General features: G+C 44.9%; 1 pseudogene; it reads left to right on the top strand.

Annotated features, from left to right (window-relative positions):
• The first annotated feature begins 1,101 nt into the window (after positions 1–1,101).
• On the top strand, positions 1,102–2,238 carry LOC147685428 (E3 SUMO-protein ligase KIAA1586-like; annotated as a pseudogene).
• Positions 2,239–18,400: the final 16,162 nt, after the last annotated feature.

Below are 18,400 nucleotides of genomic sequence, written 5' to 3'. Positions count from 1 at the left end.
GTTCTACCAAACCTGCAGGATCAAATTGTGTGTTTTCCTGTATAAAAGTCCTTTTTCCCTTCACAAACAGTGAGTTTAATCCAAGAAAAATTAGGGGGGGGAAAGTTTTTGAATAAATTTAATATATGGATAAATTGTTAAATTACTAATTCGATGAAATGCAACAATTAATGAAATGCTATAATTATCATGAGATAGGTTTGAGCATCTCTATGTTATAGTAAACCACGCCTTTGTTGATGAATATCAAAATGACTATTGATTGTATCTCATCAGTTGTTGTTTTTTGTTTAGTTTTGAGTACTTTACAATCTCTTGAATTATGGCTTGATTATGTATGCCGTGGAAACAAGATAAGATATGAAATAACTTGACAGCGAAAATGTCTTCTTTTCATAAATAAGCACTTTTAGACTTGGAAAAATGTTTTTAAATGTGATTGTTGTATGTTTTGTTTTATTATATTAGAACATATTGTAAAAGAATTTTCTTTCATGTATATGTTTCAGATATCACTGTGCATCTCCTGAAGAAGGCGTTGTCCACGCCGAAACGCGCATTTTTTCACTCGCCACAGTGTTGTTCACCTTTTGATACCAATGATATTAATTTGTAGGAATGTTCTCTATATGATGATATAATAAATATATGAATTGTATGTTTTTTAATTAACTTTTATTATCATACGGTGATGGTTACACCAGTTACTTGTATGATTTTTACCTTTGTTCATTAAAATCATGATTACTTGTAATTTATATTTCTATGTATGATTTTTTCGCTGTCACTTTATATTACGTGTTTGCCTATTTTGTTGACTGCCTAGGGTTTTTTCTCACACGTTGTTATCCCTGCAATAAGGAGTTTTTCTACACCAGTGTCCAGGGGGTCCTTTTTTTTCTCAAACCATCTTTACAAGACATCCATGACCACCTAGCTTTGTATGTGAAGATACCAGACAGCTGGAGGAGCAAGAACTATGCCTTTGAGTTCCTTGAGGCCATCAATGGCGTGATACACTGTGAAGGTATGGCAGAACTTTGTAACGCTTTGTATCACACATTGATAATTGATGAGAGCACAGATATTTCTGTTACAAAAATGCTCATCCTGTATTTCAAGTTCCGACCTGTAACCTCAACAGAGCACAAAACACTGTTTGGCGGCATAGTGAAGCTGACTAGTTCTAATGCTGAGGCTATCACTACTGCTGTGAAAGAATTCTACACTGCCAATGAACTGGACCTCATGAAAATGGTCATGTTCACATCCGATGGTGCGTCTGTGATGCTGGGTAAAAATAATGGTGTTGCTACTCGCCTTAAACAATCCATTCCCCATCTAGTTGAGCAGCATTGTGTCGCTCACTGAGAAGATTTGGGAGTTGATGATGCCTGGAAGAGGGTTCCAATGATTAAAGAGATGGAGACATTACTGAGGACTGTCTACACTGTGTTCTCCAGATCTCCGGCAAGGAAGTCCAAGCTGGATGAAATGGCATCAGTCGCTGATTGTGAAGTGGTCTCTTTTCGACCATTGAATGAAGTCCGGTGGCTTTCAAGGCATTTTGCAGTTGGTGCACTAATTCGGAATTATGAGGCTGTTCTTAAGTACTTTGAGCATGAAAAAGTTGAAGAGAATGATCCAGTTGCTAAATATTGTTACAAAAAGCTATCTGACTCAAACTACCGTATTTCCCTTGCAGTACTTAATGACATTCTGAGTAAATTTGCATCTTTGTGCAAACTGTTCCAAAAAAGTTATTTGACTACTGTTGAAGCTGTACAGTATGCAAGAGCAAAGATTGGCCAAATTAAGGGACAATATTTGAGGGACACTGTCTTTTGGAGCAGCAATGTAAGAGATATGATTGTGTTGTACAAGGAAAGGCAAGAGTTTGACAGTGGACCTATTTTGTCCTTTGTTTCCCTTCTTTGTGAGCACATGCAAAAAAGGTTCCCTGAAGATGAACTGAAAGAATGGGCAAGTTTTAAAATACACGCAATGGCAACACAATCACATTTTGATTTTGGGACTGAGAATATACAAAGACTTGTTGAAAAGTATAAAAATGTCTTGGTCCTGGGTGATTGTGAAACACCAGAAGATGTTGTTCGGCAATACAGAGATTATAAATATGTGGTGGCAAAACATGTAAAGGGTGGGTTATTTACCACCTTTCAAGACCTGGTGAATTTCACTGTACGCAATGCTGCTCAGTATAGTGTTGATGTCTGAGCAACATTTCAAGCATCTAGTGCAGATTGTGAACGAGGATTCAGCCTCATGAATACTATCAAGAGTAAATTGAGGAATATACTAGAGCAGAAGCATTTGGATATGCTGATGAGGACCAAGGCCTGCCTCCTGAATGGGAAAGTTGACCTTGATAGAGTGTATCAGCACTGGAAAAATGGCAAGGATCGCCGAGAGAAGCAACCCTGTCACCCATCTAGTGATGCCACTTGACATGTCTGAACGTCTCTCTCCCACAGTCCATGTTTGCCTGGATGTCTAAGTTTTACAAACTATTTCTGGTGGGAAAGCCCAACATTACTCAGCAGGTTTCACATCAAATTATAAATATTTTATATAATTTTGCAACTTATTGTGTACATGTGATATTGTATAGGCTCTCAATATTTCCCCACCCAATGAACAGTGCTCCAGTTAAGAATATTTAGTAAAATCTAATGATGGTACCACCACTGGAGTCTTGTGCTTTTTTAAGCCTGAAGTGTACTTGTCTGTGTAACTAATTCATGTAATGGCGTGTTTATCCAATTTGCAAACCGACCTTAAGACCCTTAACGTGGCGCTGTATGTGTGAAAATGCACCATCTTTTTGTGGTAAATAAAATTACCCGGACATAGTTTCTATACATTAATAAAGAATAAGGATAGCTCATAAAAATGAGAGGCAGAGTCTGTGGTATCTGAGTCAAAAAGGGCTTTAATTCAAATGACTCGAGTCATTGAGAATCGGGTTCCATCACCACTAAGGTTCAGGAAGGGATATCTAACGTTTTATTAACATCACACATTATATATAGTAAAACCATACAATTGCAATGAATACAGTAGGCGGAACACTCCAGGCGGAGCAAGTGAAAAGAGAGAGATAAGAACACATGGGCGTACAGAGAAGGCGTGTAAGGAGGCGTACACGTGGGTGTTCACTTGATGAGTCATAGGCGTGTCATAGGTGGGTGGATGCATAGAGGAGGTCTGCAGGGTCAGCAGAAACTTTTACCCTACATGTGTTCGCAACTGATCATGACGTGAAATTGACGTGTAACTGGGGAGAGCTGGGGGGCTGACTTCAGCACTAGTAGAGGAGTCTGGAGTCTGGGATGTCAGAACGACCTGCACCTTTGGCATATCTGATATCATGTGTTTGGAGGATGTATTGTCTGAAGTAAAGGTCTCTCGAGTAAAGGCTGTTCATCACTAAATGCTAATGTGTGCATATATTTCTTTGTGCATTGCGCGGGGCCATGGGCCTACTATGGCAACGGGTTCAGTAAATCACTTGCATGGAGACAGGAAGGCTAGGCCCTATGCTCTGCAGGCGGAAAATGTTTACCTATTTCACTAGACTGGAATGTGTTTTTGCGGAGGCTGAGCAGATAAATGTAGGCAAAATACCGTCTTGGCAGGCAGGCCAGGCCGGGCACCTCTCGGCTGGGCAGGGAGTGAGGAAGAGGTCAGGGATGCATACCTAAACTGAAGTTTTTCAGAGTCAGAAGAGGCTCGGAGCCTGAATTCAGGGCCTGGCTCGGCTGGGCCACAAAAACGTGTGCTTCTCGATATTAAAACGTGCACCATGTAAATGCATTGGCAACGTAGGCCTCAGTGCAGAATTAACGTTTCATTCATGGAAGGCCTTATAACTGACATGCTAACATTAGGCGGAAATGCAGGGGCATTATTGTGACAGGCATGGGAAGGGAATTACATGATAACATGGACATACATGGAGCATAGGTACGTGGATAGGGTGCGAGTGGGGGGCACACTGACCACATAAAATTTCTGTTTCCTCATTCCCTCCTTGTCCCCTACTGCGCCCTTTAGGATACATCTATTTTCATGAGACCATCTATTTGTTCATTCAGCATCATTTGCTCGTCTTTTTTCATTCGAGCACGGGACCGTGGACGGGGAATACAAGCAGTGGCACACAAGCCGCAAATCGCTGGGCCACATTGCAGACAGAGACAGCAACTGAATACTATGAGCAGGATTATTCCTAGGAATGACAACACTTTCCATCCCCAGGCTGATATCACACTCCAGATCCAGCCGGACCAAGTCCAGGTGCCTGGATTCTGGTGTATCTGGTGAGCTATCTTATGGAGCCTTGTTATTGCTGCATACACTGATGGTGCGTTATTAGGAATAAACACACAACAACTGGAGCCGATCACTCTACACGCTCCGCCCCTATCGGCCAGGATGACGTCAAGAACAAGGCGGTTCTGAAGAACAACAAGTCTCATAGCAGACTGCTCTTCGGTTAAGTTTCCTAAGGCAAATGTAGTCTCATTCACTACTGCTTCAAGAGTTCTTGTTAATTTGCGTATTAGTTTACTGTTTTGGACGGGACCTACGAAGAAAAAGAATCCTTTATTGAAATCTGTATATTGTTCCCATGCTGTCTCAGTCTGATCGACAATTGGGGACTCGATCTCCCTCTAGTGTCTTACATGTACGAGTCGGGAGTCTCGATGATAATCGGATGGGGCTAGAAAAACAGGTGGCAGTAGGAACGCAATATAACACGTTCCACCCCAATCTAAGGGCAGACGCACATAAGCTGTCTGACCACAAATAAAATAGGAATGGAGGGGAGCTTTGAAAGTAGACTTTCCTTTATCACTGAATTCGACTACAGTATTACACTCACTGTGTCCTAGGTGTACTGAACCATTTTTCCTAACGCATAATTCACCTTTTACTGGTAAGACTGTTATAAACGGTGAACCTGTATTGGTCTCGGACTGGACGTTCAGAACCATGTGGTTAAGGGAGACATTCCCTAATTCGTACACTTCATTTTCTAGATCGGTCCCTTTCCTTTGGGGAAGACCGTCTTCGTCTGGAAAACATGCTTTATTCATAACTGTATTCAGGTCTCCCCATATCCAATCGCCCTGGGAAACTGTGGACTTACTGTCTAGTGATGACATTAAAGCAAACCATGCTCCGCACGAACCATTGTGCGAAAACGGATAAGGAAAGAGGTTCAGGGCTCCCTTCATTTTCTGATAAGGTGGGAGTCGGCCGCATACCCAGCAATTTGTTACATTGCTGGTCTGGTGAGAATGGTGTAACATACGGATGAAAGTGTTGTTGCGCAGTGCTAGTCGGTAGGATAGTTCGTGAGGTGGCAGGTCACTGAATGTGTGCTCTACAGTGTCATTGAAAGAAGAATGTACATGTGAACCAAGAGGAGGAAAGAAAACATGTAGCGTCAAGCTTATACATATAATCGATATACTTAGAAAAAACATAATGATCAGAGTTACTATGCATCTACTGCGTAAGTTTTTGCAGTATTTTTCTTTCATTTTTTTTCTGCCTATCTCTCTGACTATTTGGGTCTACGATCTTATACATGTCAGGAACCTGTCTAACCGCTTCACCCGAGGGGGACTTAAACAATTAAACGCTGTCTGACTTACTAGACCGTAGCTTCTGTCTATATTCCTGTTGCGGAGTCTTTTCTAACAAAGGGAGTTTAGTGTCTATGTTCTCGGGACAGTTCTCAGAGTCCTTTGCTGAACCAAGTCCATGGAAACGCTTCACATGATGGGCGTGAAGCCATCCCTTACGTCCTTCGACCTTGACGGCAGTCCTCGTCGTTAACAAGACCAGTTTAGGCTCACGCCAGCGGGGCTCCAGAGGGCTTGAACGGTCGAAATTACGGACACACACCAGGTCTCCTGGAACAATTGCGTGGCTCTTCACCTGGGTGTTGTCCGGGAAGGCAGCTGCAACCTGTGAACGACAAGAAAGTAGTGCAGACATCAAGGAAGCCAGGTAATCTGTCAGCATAGTACTGTCAACATCGGTTATTTTACGTGGCATAGGCGTACCCCACATATTCGGCGGTCTACCAAAAACCACCTCGTACGGGGATAGTCCGGTTCTGGAACGAGCTACCATACGCATGTAAAAGAGGGCAACCGGCAAGGCTACCATCCAATCCACGCCTTTTTCTGCACAGACCTTCGCTAACTGTGTTTTGAGAGTCTGATTGTGTCTCTCTACGAGACCAGCTGCCTCTGGATGTCGTACGCAATGGAATCTCCACTCGTACCCTAACAGGAGAGATACTTGTTTCATCAATTCAGAAGAGAATGGCTGTCCATTATCTGAGTACACGACATGGGGCAAGCCGTATCGCGGGAAAAATTCATGGACCAACTGCTTGGCAGTGGTCACAGCAGTGTAATCTGGGACTGGGTACGCTTCTGTCCATCTAGATAGGGCACATACAACTACGAGGACATACTTGAATCCTCGACATCTGTCCATCTGAATATAATCCATCTGGAGGACTTCAAAAGGGTGGTCAGGAGGATGAAATCCACCTTGTTCCACGGGAATGCCTTTGCCTGGATTGAACTGACAACAGATCATGCAGGTACGCACTTTCTGTTTCGCTGCTGCACGTAAATCCTTGTTGAACCAGATGTTCTGTATACTGTCTAACATGGCTTTTTCTCCTACGTGTGCTGGACTATGTGCTGTATTTATGATAACTTGAACCATGGAGTCAGGGAGAAACCATGTGGCTTTGCCTTTTGTCATCCATCCCTGATCTGTCTGGACCCCTCCTTGTTCAGTCCATTTCTTGATTTTGTCTGGAGTGGCATGTGTCTGTATGTCGAGTACATCTTGTGAGGGATCCCTGACTGTCATGCAATTTGTCAGTGATGGTCCTTCGGTCTTTGTCGTGTCAGTTGGAATGTCTGTTTGAGTCTGAGCTGTAAGTTTAGCTGTTCGATCTGCCAGGTCGTTACCCTGGGAAATAGTGTCAGTGACTTTAGTATGTGCTTTGCACTTCATGATGGATATTGCTGTAGGCAAGTGTATTGCATCTAACAGAGCTTGAATGAGGGGACCATGCTGTATTTTGGGTCCGTGGGAGGTCAGAAAACCTCTCTCTTGCCAGAGGACGCCAAAGTCGTGAACGACTCCGAATGCGTACTGTGAATCTGTGTATATGTTTACTTTCAGGTTCTTGGCTCGTATGCAGGCTTGGGTCAGAGCGATGAGCTCTGCTGCTTGGGCAGACAGGGTGTCAATTTGTTGTGTTTCTATGACTTCGGTATCGGTGGTCACTGCATATGCGGCCACTAACTCTCCTGTGATTGTTCTCATACATGAACCATCCACATAAATTGTCAGGTCTGGGTCAGACAATGCAATGTCTGTCAAGTCTTGTCTTGGCTTAGTCACTGTGTTAATTACTTCCACACAGTCATGTGGTGTAAGGTCTGCTGTGCTCGAGGGTAAAAGTGTAGCAGGGTTCAGAATATTGCAACGTCTGATCTCTATGTGTGGCTGGAACAATGTCAGTTCATATCCTGTCAGTCTTGCTATGGTCAGGTGCTGTGTCTGCGTCCTGTTCAAGAGAACTTCCACTGAGTGTGGAACCTGTACTTTCAGGGGATGTCCTAATACTATGGAATCACTTTGTCTGATTGCTAGAGCTGTTGCTGCAACTGACTTTAGGCACGCAGGCAGAGCCTGGGCCACTGGATCCAATGTACTAGAAAAGTAAGCACAAGGCTTGTGTTTTCCTGCCTGATCTTGTGTGAGAACAGATAATGCTGTGCCATCGCGTTCAGTGACAAAAAGTGTAAAAGATTTGCTGTAACATGGTGTCGCTAAAACTGGTGCTTGACATAGAGCTTTCTTCAATTCATCAAATGCGAGTGTATGTTCATGTGTCCAAGGGAGGACAGTCGAAGTCGCTGCCTCCTGTGTTGTCAACTGTATGAGTGGTTTGGCTAGATATGCGTACTGGGGAATCCATTGTCTGCAGTAAGAAGTGAGGCCAATGAAGGCCCGTACTTCCTTTTGTGTCTTGGGCTGTGGAAGATGTGCAATTAGCTGAATGCGGTCAGGTGTCAACTGTCTACCCCTCTTGGACAGCAAGTGACCAATGTACACAACTTGCTGGACACAGAATTGTAGCTTTGAAGGGGACACTTTGTGCCCCTTTTCTGCCAGGAAGTATAAGACTGTCAGTGATGCACGTTCGCAGTCTCGTTCTGTCCGTGCTGTGATCAAAAGTTCATCAATGTATTGGAGCAGTGCAGTGTCAGTAGGCATGTGAATACTGTCTAGTTGTCTTTTCAATGCTTGACTGTAAATACTAGGGCTTTCTGTGAACCCTTGAGGAGCCCTTGCAAATTTGAAGCTTCAGCCATTTAAACAGAATACGAAGAGGTATTGGCTCTCCGGATGGATCGGGACACTAAAGAAGGCGTTCTTGAGATCAATTACAGTAAAGAACGCTGCTTCGGAATCAATTGCAGTCAATAGTGAAGAAATGTCTGGGACCACTGGGTACTGGGGTATTATGCATTTGTTCAGTTCTCAGAGGTCAATCACTAATCTGTAAACCGGTGGTGCATTTGGGTCAGTTCGTTTAAGAATCGGAATGATAGGAGAATTACATACATTCGAGTCAGTTTCTACAACCACTCCTTGTGCAATGAGTTCGTCAACAATTTTCAGTAACGCTACTACAGCCTCAGGTGGCAACTTGTATTGTCGGATTCGTGGCAGTACAACTCCTTGCTTGAGTGTGACACGGTATGGTGTTATGTGCATGTAACCTACATCAGTCGGACCTTGTGACCATAAATGCTGTGGTACATTCTGAAGTCTGGGGTCAAAATCTCTCAATACATAATGTCCTTTAAAATCACGTAAAAACAATCTCACTCCTTCCGGAGAACAACAAATCACTGCTCCTAGTTCTTTCAATGTTTTTATACCAAGCAAGTTTTCCGGACATGATTTCGTAAGCAACAAGTCTGTAGTGCGGGACAATGGACCAACTTCTAGAGAAACTGGCTTTGACACTTCGTTAACAATAGGCTTTCCTGAAAATCCCAGGGAAATATTCTGTGAGCCTTGTAGGGGTGCCCCTGGGACCTCGTCACGACTGATGGTAGTTCTGCTCGCCCCTGTGTCAATCAGAAATTTTCTGTCTTTCCCCAATACATGACTATGCACATAGGGACCCTCTTGATCTACAGGAACCTCAATAAGGGGCAAGCCAACCTCCCTCTCTAGGCTGTTTCATGAGTACTGTTGATAATCTGGGTAGTCTGACTGTGCATACTGGTACATTTGTTGTGTGACATGTTGTGTGGCAGCAATGGGTTGAGGTACAGCTACTGTCTGTTGCGTGTTCTGTGGAGTTTGCGTGTTCTGCGGGATGTGATCCTGTCTAGGAGGACGCGGTCTTTCTTTCGTCTTGCCTGTAGCTATATTGTGTTTCAGGACAGCACATTAATTTATATAGTGACCTGGCTGTTTACAGTAGTTACAGTTCCCTTTGACAGGTGCCGCGCCCTTTTTCTGGCCATCGGCGGCTGGAACTGATTGAGCAACTAGTACTTTCATTTTCGTGTCTTTCATGCGTCTCTTTTCGTGTTCCTGTTCTTCTCTAATTCGGTTCTGGTGGTACTGTAACATTTGTAACATTTGGGAAGGGCTATTAGCTTGCCATGTACTCTCAACCTTCAGTACTCTATTTTTGATCTGGGGTAAGGAATTCTCTACTAATTTGGTCACAAAAAGATGTGGGTACGATTCACTACTTGTCTTCAGGCCACTATTAATAAGAAAAAAATTTTCGAATCTAGAATAAAAATCACTAGTGTCTTCATCTTGTTTCTGTTTGCAGGCTGAAATAGCATCCCAATCTTCCTTTTTAGTAGTCAATAATCTCGGCAAAACCTGTATCAATAGCTCGGGTAATTCTTTAGCTTTGTCCCCGTGACCAGTACCAGGGGTTTGTGTATTATCTTCGTCTTCTAATTCTGTCCAACTAATCTTTTTCTCTCCCACCTCCCACTCTTTTTCTTTAAGTTTTTCATAAATGCCTGCTGGTAACAGTACTTTCAACATTTTAATCGTATCAGCGTATGTATACTCCCCCATGCGGAGCATGTCTTTTAATTCACGGTGGAACCCTGCCGGGTCTTTATCATGACAGGGCAGTAATTTTTTCATTTCCAATAACTCCATTTTCGTCAAGGGTGTGTAAACGTATACTCGTTGAAGCACACCCGCGTCAGTTCTAACGGGATGAACCTCTCGTAGGGGATTCTGTCTGTCTATGTAAAAGGTCTTTCTTTCTCGAGGTGGAACAGGAATCAGGTGTGGAGTCAGAAAAGTCAAGTACTTATGTCGTTGATCTAGAATGACATTAATTAATTCGGTGCCTAGGCCTCTCCATCTTGCTAGGAGTAAATCGTCCAATAATTTATACAAGGGACCTGGATCAGAATGCTGACTCTCGTACAATGTGATGAGTTGTTGAATCATGTAAATTCCAGCTAAACGCTGTTCTTCCGGAGGAAGACTCAAAAATGTTTGCGCTACTATGTCATCCTTATATATGTTAGAATTGCCAGCCCATTGAACTGCTGACCGGGCTAGTTCCTGTTCATGCATAGTACTAAGTTCGCTACTCCCTACTCGTTTTCTTTTAGTGCATGTTCAGTAGCTTGGAATAGGTGTTCAAGGGAATATCGTTCTGGTATGGGAGAGAGAGAACGTTTATTGTATTCTAGGCGTATGGGTCTATCAAACGGTCTTGCCCTACCTACGTAATTCATTTTATTCATTTCCCCTGTTACTGCATCATCGTCCTCTGAGACTTTGTCGTCCTCTTCCTCAGCTTGTTTCTCGGCCTGTTCTTTCTTGTGTATCTCAAGTATTTCTTTACGAATTTTCCTGTACATGCTTTCTACTCTATTCTGTGTATCATGTTTACCAATAGCTATATTGTCACTCCAGTTCGTCATACCTTTAGTTACTTCTTTATTTGGCTGGTCTCGTTCCCTGATCAAACAATTAACCAAAAACTGTAAAGCATGCATTGAAGCTCCACTTTTCTATTTGCCATGGCCTCGTGTATACTTTCTGATCCCTCCCCCGTTCTAATGAAGTGGTATATTCTGTCTAAATGGTCCTTCATGCCTGGTAGAGTAATCAAATAGTCTGCAACGCGTCTCAATCGTATTGAGTATATGAGCATTGTGCCCTCACCTGGTACTGGATCATATATACAATTGGTGAGGGACTGTCTAAGGGTTGCTAATGTCATTGGTTTTGGCGTGTGTTGTAGTGCTAAGTCTCGTAGTGATCGTTTTATTGGTGGTGATGTGTGCGGTAAATCTCTAGAAGACCCCCCTCCCGATGCTCCTAGACTTGAGTCGCCTTGGCTTGAATCGGCTTTTACTGCCAGCGCTGCCGCTGGTAATGCGGGTTGATCTTGTACTACGGGTGCTGGGCAAAAAGGATTGGTAGGGTTGGTGACACGAGGATTAGTAGGGTTGGGAGGAGGTAAATTTTCATTTACATACTCTGGAGCAGCGTCGTCTAAATAGGAGGAAAGAAAAATGTCCGCTGCGGTCTGTTTATGACTACGGAGTTTAGTCGGGATCAGTGGTGGCGGCAAGTTACTGGGTATTTCCTGGGTCACTTTAGGTAGGCCCTCGGCGAGGAGGGGATACATGCCTTTGATTAGGGCATTTCTTTGTCTATCTAATTGTTCTGCTTTAACCCGTTCACCTTCTTCCTGTAGCTCTTTTTCCTTGGCTTTTTCTGATGCTTCTTTACTTCTCTCTGCTTTCTGAATTTCTTTCTCTGTTCTTCTATGCGCTTCTTTACGCCACAATTCTATGGCATCTTTCTGAGATTGTCTAGCTTTCTTTTTCCACAGTGCTTCCTCTACTCTCATGATGCAATCAGCATCCCATGTCCCTGAGACAGGCCATCTATATTTCTCTTCCAGATCCTTCGTGTAATCTACCCATAAATCTAAATACAGTATGGCATCTAGGCCATGCTTGTGGTACATAAAATGTCCAGGAGTGTCCCTAGGCGGGACGGGAACTGCCTCCTCGAGTATCCCTTTCCTGGTTCCTATCTGACGTAATTTCCAAAACAGCGGCATGTTTGAACTAGCTTGAACAGAAACACAATAAGCACAATAATAGACTGTAAACAATCATTCATACCACAACATTAAAACATTATGAACAGATACTAACTGGTACATAGAATAACACAATTCTAAAAATTCTAAAAATCCTGAAATACAATACTGGATGGACTGCTAGAATAGTACAGTCATACCGGTCCCATAAAGAGACACGTCTTCACCGTATCCACCTAAATGGACACGTCTTTACCGGATCTGTGTACCCAGACCCGTCTTGACCGGGCTCAAAATAAATGAACCCGTCTATATGCGTTCCCAACAACGGTACTCACCGGGAAGCAAAACTGAAGGCCTCGGAAACTCGATACTGGACTGGACTGCTACGGCTTCTTGCTGCGCATGTGCCTCGGAACAGGTGGGCCTCGGGATACCTCGGACCTTGCTCTCTCGGCTTGGGCTCTGGTCGGGACAGTCCGCAATCCTCACCGCCTCGTATGGATGCCTGGTTGCAGTCTCCGTCTCCTCCGTGGGCCTGAGGGAGTTAGCAGGAAAACCCGCGGATGTGCACAGAATGAGTCCGTCACGGCTATAGAAGGGGTCAGGGCGCTGCGCTTACATCGCCGGCGCGTGGGGAAGGGGACTCGTCCCTATTCGGGCGCCAGAATTATGTGGTAAATAAAATTACCCGGACATAGTTTCTATACATTAATAAAGAATAAGGATAGCTCATAAAAATGAGAGGCAGAGTCCGTGGTATCTGAGTCAAAAAGGGCTTTAATTCAAATGACTCGAGTCATTGAGAATCAGGTTCCATCACCACTAAGGTTCAGGAAGGGATATCTAACGTTTTATTAACATCACACATTATATATAGTAAAACCATACAATTGCAATAAATACAGTAGGCGGAACACTCCAGGCGGAGCAAGTGAAAAGAGAGAGATAAGAACACATGGGCGTACAGAGAAGGCGTGTAAGGAGGCGTACACGTGGGTGTTCACTTGATGAGTCATAGGCGTGTTATAGGTGGGTGGATGCATAGAGGAGGTCTGCAGGGTCAGCAGAAACTTTTACCCTACATGTGTTCGCAACTGATCATGACGTGAAATTGACGTGTAACTGGGGAGAGCTGGGGGGCTGACTTCAGCACTAGTAGAGGAGTCTGGAGTCTGGGATGTCAGAACGACCTGCACCTTTGGCATATCTGATATCTTGTGTTTGGAGGATGTATTGTCTGAAGTAAAGGTCTCTCGAGTAAAGGCTGTTCATCATTAAATGCTAGTGTGTGCATATATTTCTTCGTGCATTGCGCGGGGCCATGGGCCTACTATGGCAGTGGGTTCAGTAAAGACAGGAAGGCTAGGCCCTATGCTCTGCAGGCGGAAAATGTTTACCTATTTCACTAGACTGGAATGTGTATTTGCGGAGGCTGAGCAGATAACTGTAGGCAAAATACCGTCTTGGCAGGCAGGCCAGGCCGGGCACCTCTCGGCTGGGCAGGGAGTGAGGGAGAGGTCAGGGATGCATACCTAAACTGCAGTTTTTCAGAGTCAGAAGAGGCTCGGAGCCTGAATTCAGGGCCTGGCTCGGCTGGGCCACAAAAACGTGTGCTTCTCGATATTAAAACGTGTACCATGTAAATGCATTGGCAACGTAGGCCTCAGTGCACAATTAACGTTTCATTCATGGAAGGCCTTATAACTGACATGCTAACATTAGGCGGAAATGCAGGGGCATTATTGTGACAGGCATGGGAAGGGAATTACATGATAACATGGACATACATGGAGCATAGGTACGTGGATAGGGTGCGAGTGGGGGGCACACTGACCACATAAAATTTCTGTTTCCTCATTTTCACTTTTTTAAGTAAATATTTAGAGTGATATTTGGCATGGCACACGCGTGTTGTCTGGTTCCTGGCGCACATAGCCATGGTTGCAGCACACAGCGACCCTCCACTGCCGCACACAGAGGAAAAAAATTAGAGGGAACATTGGTGGTGACCAGAAGAAGCAAGATGCTAAACCTGCAGATAAGGGTCGGGAGAAGGGTAAAGACCAGAAGTCTTCATCAGGGACCCAAAAACCTGCATCTGGAGGGGAGTCACAGTCTAACAAAGGTAAAGGCAAAAAGAAACCTCAGTGCTTCCTGTGTAAGAAGAAACCCATTGGACAAACAAGGGATGCCAATTTTGCAAAGGCCAAGGATCCTCAAACCACCAGCACTGCCCCTAAGGCAACTGTTTCCCCCAGGTCAGGTCCAAGTGGTGGTACAGTGAACAAAGGAATGGTAGGGTTAACCCTGGTTTCTGAGATGAGTTCTGGCCTAGTCAGAACTCCAGCTCAGGATGTTCTTGTCTGTGATGGAGGCATGGATATTGCCTTCTTATTTGTGAGCCCCAGTAATCTGGGCAGATACAGACAACAGCCTTTAAACAATGGTAAAGAGTCCATGGCATATAGGGACACAGGAGCAAGCGTTACAATAATGACAAAAGATCTTGTGGACCCTAACCAGATTGTACTTGGTGAGATGTACCAAGTGACCAATGCTAGCAATGTCAGGACAGACCATTCCTTGGCAGTTGTTAACTTCAGCTGGGGAGGGGTAACTGGCCCTAAGAAGGTTGTGGTTAGCTCAGACCTCCCTGGGGAATGCTTGTTGGGCAATGATTTAGAAACTTCAGCCTGGGCTGAAGTGGAACTCAGGACACATGCAGCAATGTTGGGCATCTCTGAAGATGTGTTTGCTGTGACTAGGTCACAGGCCAAACTGTCTTCCACTGAACAGGTCCTGTATCCTGGAAAAATGGACCAGGTGCCTTCCAAGAAAAAGAGCAGCAGGGGTGAGGCAGTGTCTTCCCCCCAGACTCAGAGTGAGGATCAGTCTCCTGAGGAAGATGATCTCAGTCCATGTGAAGGAACTGTCTCAGAGGAACTTGAGCTTGATCAGGTTGCGTTATTGGGGACAGGGGGCCCTTCCAGGGCAGATCCGAGGCAGGAGTAGCACACCTGCCCCTCTCTTGGACCCCTCAGACAACAAGCTGCTGGGAGTGCTAGTGGGTCCCACAGGATCTACTGGGATGAAGGATTCCTTAACTCAGAGGGTAGAAACCCAAGCCTGGTGCTACAAGGAGGTTGGTCATACCTCTGAAGTTTAGGGGTTTCCTACTGACACTAGCACATGATATCCCATTAGCAGGACACCTAGGCAAAAGTAAGACTTAGGACAAGCTTGTCCCTCACTTTCACTGGCCTCACATGTCAGAGGACTCAAAGGAGTTTTGTCGCTCCTGTACCACCTGTCAAGCCAGTGGTAAGGCCAGTGGTACCACAGAGGCCCCCCCTGATACCACTATCTGTGGTGTGGGTTCCCTTTGAGAGGGTTGGGATTGGGATTGGCATCACCAGTCCCATGGACCTTCCAACTGCATCTAAGCACAGATATATTCTATTGGTGGTGACCATGCCGCTAGGTACCCAGAAGCCATATCCCCTAGAACCCCTACAGCTCCTGTGGTGGCCACAGCCCTCCTGTGAATTGTTTCCAGAGTGGGTTTCCCTAATGAGGACTTAACTGACAGAAGTGTAAATGGCATGCCCAGTTATATCACTGCTATGTGGAAGGAGTGTGGAGTAAATTACAAATTTATCACACCCTATCACCCACAATGCAATGAGTTAGTGAAAGGTTCAACAAAACCCTGAAGGGCAGGATCATGGACCTCCCAGAAAAGCTTAGGTGAAATGGGATGTCCTGTTGCCCTGCCTTCTCTTTGCCTAAAGAGGTTCCTCGGAAGGGATAGGCTACTGTCCTTTTGAACTTCTGTTTGGACATCCAGTTAGGGGTCCCTTGTGTTTAGTGAAGGAGGGATGGGAGTTACCTCTCAAACCACCTAAACAAGACATAGGGAACTAAGTACTTGGTCTCCGCACCAGGATGGCTGAGTACATGAAGAAGGCAAGTAAAAACCTTGAGGCTGGCCAAGAATTACAGAAAGCTTGGCAGGACCAAAAGGCTGTGATGACTGTCTAACAGCCAGGACAGAAGGTATGGGTGTTGGAGCCTGTGGCCCCAGCAGCCCTCCAGGGCAAATGGAGTAGACCGCATACCATTCTTGAGCAAAAGGGAAAGGTCACCTATCTGGTGGATCTTGATTTCTCCCAGGAGCCCCCACAGGGGGCTCCATGTGAACAGGCTCAAGCCATATGTTGACATGGGTTTGCTCATGGCTACTGATGAGGGACAGGAGAAAGAGAGTGACCTACTCCCTGACCTCCTCTCACAGAACCCTGATGATGGCTCAGTTGATGGTGTAGCCTTGGCAGACAGCCTCACTGAGCAGCAACAGACTGATTACAGGAAGGTCCTCAATCAGTACAGACATATATTTTCCCTGACTCCTAGTCAGACCACTTGATGTACCCATGCTGTGGACTCAGGTGAAAGTCTGCCCGTTAAAAATAAGATTTACGGGCAACCTGACCATGTCAGGGAGTGCATCAGGACTGAGGTTCAAAAGATGCTGGAATTGGGAGTCATTGAACCCTCAGATAGCCCTTGGGCTAGTCCAATAGTCCTGATACCCAAACCTCATACCCCGGGTGGTAAAAGAGGAATTAGGTTGTGTGTAGACTAGAGGGGGCTCAATGCAGTCACTAGAACTGATGCTCACCCTATTCCCAGGGCAGATGAACTTATTGATACCTTGGCCTCAGCCACGTTCTTGAGTACATTTGACCTCACTGCTGGATATTGGCAAATCAGACTAGCTGAGGATGCCATATAAAAAACAGCATTTCAAACCCCTAGTGGGCATTATTAATTTGTTGTGACACCCTTTGGCTTGAAGAATGCACCTGCCACATTCAAAAGGTTGGTGAATAAAGTTCTCACAAGCCTGGAATCCTATAGTGCAGCTTATCTTGATGATATTGCTGTCTTTAGTTCCACCTGGGAGGATCACCTGGTCCACCTAAGAAATGTTCTGGAGGCCCTGCAAAAAGCAGGCCTCACTTTCAAGACCACCAAGTGCCAGATAGGGCAGAGTAAAGCTATGTACCTGGGCCACCTTATGGGTGGAAGCCAGGTTCAACAATTGCAGAGCAAAATCCAGACCATCATGGAGTGGGTTGCTACAAATAAAAAAGACTCAGGTCAGAGCTTTCTTGGGCCTGCCTGGGTACTACAGGAGATTTGTCAAGGGATATGGATCTATAGTGACCCTCTTGAATAATCCGACCTCTAAAAGAATGCCTAAGAAAGTTCAGTGACAGTTAGCTGTCAAAAGGCATTTGATGACCTCAGGCAGGCCATGTGCACTGCTCCCATTCTACAAAGTCCTGACTATTCCAAACAATTCATTGTTCAAACTGATGCATCTGAGTTTGTGGTAGGGGCTGTGTTATCACAACTGAATGAAGAGGACCAGGATCAGCCAGTAGCTTTTATAAGCAGAAGGCCGACCCCAGAGAGAAACGTTGGTCAGCTATTGAGAAGGAAGCCTTTGCTGTGGTTTGGGCTCTAAAGAAGCTGAGGCCATACTTGTTTGGCACTCACTTCATTGTTCAGACAGACCATAAGCTCCTTTTATGGCTAAAACAGATGACGGTTTAAAACCGCAAACTTTTGCAGTGGTCCATTTCCCTACAGGGGATGGACTATACAGTGGAACATAGACCTGGGAGTAACCATGCCACTGCAGATGGACTCTCCAGATATTTCCACTCAGAAAATGAAGACTCAACTGATCAAGGTTAGTCTCATGTCCTTTTGTTTGGGAGGGTTGTGTAGGAAAGTAGGATCTGCTTCTTATGGTTACCCCCACATTTTGCTTGATGTTTCACTGTTTTTGACTAGTCTAACTGGGATCCTGCTAATCAGGACCCCAGTCTATCTGCGTTTTCCTTTAAATTGTTACACATGCACCTTGGTACACTCCAGATTGGATACTGGGGTTGTAGGAGAGTAGGGTCTACTATCCTATGGTCACCCCAAATGTTTGCTTTTTGCTTCACTGGTTTCTGACTTAATGTGGCTGTGGGCCTTCTAATCAGACCCACAGCCTGCTGTTCTCTCTCTAAATTATTGCCAATGCACTCTAGGTGCATTACCAATTGGAACTGGTTCACCTTATAGGCCCCTGTAACAGTGTACCTTAGGTACCAAGGGCATTGGTGTATCCAAGGCCTA

The sequence above is a fragment of the Lissotriton vulgaris genome, chromosome 10, assembly GCF_964263255.1.
Source record: "Lissotriton vulgaris chromosome 10, aLisVul1.2, whole genome shotgun sequence".
In the NCBI taxonomy this organism is placed as follows: Eukaryota; Metazoa; Chordata; class Amphibia; order Caudata; family Salamandridae; genus Lissotriton; species Lissotriton vulgaris.
This window is presented reverse-complemented; position numbering and strand designations above follow the sequence as displayed.